This window comes from Cyanistes caeruleus, unplaced genomic scaffold, assembly GCF_971803275.1.
Source record: "Cyanistes caeruleus unplaced genomic scaffold, bCyaCae1.hap1.1 HAP1_SCAFFOLD_176, whole genome shotgun sequence".
In the NCBI taxonomy this organism is placed as follows: Eukaryota; Metazoa; Chordata; class Aves; order Passeriformes; family Paridae; genus Cyanistes; species Cyanistes caeruleus.
The window spans coordinates 28,152-30,000 of NW_028255964.1; positions in this window are offsets into that span (position 1 = coordinate 28,152).

The window sequence follows — 1,849 nt, forward strand, 5'->3', positions numbered from 1 at the left end:
CGCCGCCGTCGGCCCCTCCCCGCCCACGCCCCGGGCGGCTCCTCCTCAAGCGGCCGGCCGCTCGGCACTGCGACAACGCCTGCGGGGGCTGAGGAGCGGGCCGACGGGGCCGCCGGCGGCCTGAGCCTCGGCGCCCTCCCTTTCCGAGGAAGCTTTCTCGCCGGCGCTCTCTCGGAGGCTTTCGCGCCCACGGCGGCTTCCTTCCCGCTCGGCCCCCGGCCGGCCCCGCCGAAACCTGCAGGCGGACGGCGGCCCCGCCGATCGAGCCGGGCGGGCAGAAACCGAGGCGGCGGCGGGGCCGCCGTCTGCTCGCGCCCGGACGGGGGAGGGAGCGCCGCCGGCTTCTGAGGGCTCCCTCCTTCCCTCTCGGGGAGACACGAAGGCGGCGACGCGCTCAGGCCGAGAGGGGCGGGCCGCTCGACGCGTCCCGCGGCGGCCCGCCGGCCGACAGCGGCTCTCCCCCGGCGGCCGGCCGACGGCAGGTCTACCCCGGCGGCCGGCCGACGGCAGGTCTACCCCGGCGGCCGGCCGACGGCAGGTCTACCCCGGCGGCCGGCCGACGGCAGGTCTACCCCGGCGGCCGGACGACGGCAGGTCTACCCCGGCGGCCGGCCGACGGCAGGTCTACCCCGGGTGCCGGACGACAGAAGGTCTACCCCGGCGGCCGGCCGACGGCAGGTCTACCCCGCGGCCGGCCGACGGCAGGTCTACCCGGGCGGCCGGCCGACAGCAGGTCTACCCCGGGTGCCGGCAGACAGCAGGTCTACCCCGGCCGCCGGCCGACAGCAGGTCTACCCCTGCGGCCGGCCGACAGCAGGTCTACCCGGCTGCCGGCCGACAGCAGGTCTACCCAGGGTGCCGGCCGACAGCAGGTCTACCCCGCGGCCGGCCGACAGCAGGTCTACCCCGCGGCCGGCCGACAGCAGGTCTACCCGGGTGCCGGCCGACAGCAGGTCTACCCCGCGGCCGGCCGACAGCAGGTCTACCCAGGGTGCCGGCCGACAGCAGGTCTACCCCGCGGCCGGCCGACAGCAGGTCTACCCCGGCGGCCAACCGACAGCAGGTCTACCCAGGGTGCCGGCCGACAGCAGGTCTACCCCGGCGGCCGGCCGACAGCAGGTCTACCCCGCGGCCGGCCGACAGCAGGTCTACCCCGGCGGCCGGCCGACAGCAGGTCTACCCCGCGGCCGGCCGACAGCTGGTCTACCCAGGGTGCCGGCCGACAGCAGGTCTACCCCGCGGCCGGCCGACAGCAGGTCTACCCGGGTGCCGGCCGACAGCAGGTCTACCCCGCGGCCGGCCGACAGCAGGTCTACCCAGGGTGCCGGCCGACAGCAGGTCTACCCCGCGGCGGCCGGCCGACAGCAGGTCTACCCCGCGGCCGGCCGACAGCAGGTCTACCCCGGCGGCCGGCCGACAGTAGGTCTACCCCGCGGCCGGCCGACAGCTGGTCTACCCAGGGTGCCGGCCGACAGCAGGTCTACCCCGCGGCCGGCCGACAGCAGGTCTACCCCGGCGGCCGGCCGACAGCAGGTCTACCCCGCGGCCGGCCGACAGCAGGTCTACCCAGGTTGCCGGCCGACAGCAGGTCTACCCCGCGGCGGCCGGCCGACAGCAGGTCTACCCCGCGGCGGCCGGCCGACAGCAGGTCTACCCAGCGGCCGCCGGACGACAGCAGGTCTACCCCGCGGCCGGCCGACAGAAGGTCTACCCCGGCGGCCAACCGACAGCAGGTCTACCCAGGGTGCCGGCCGACAGCAGGTCTACCCCGGCGGCCGGCCGACAGCAGGTCTACCCCGCGGCCGGCCGACAGCAGGTCTACCCCGGCGGCCGGCCGACAGCAGGTCTA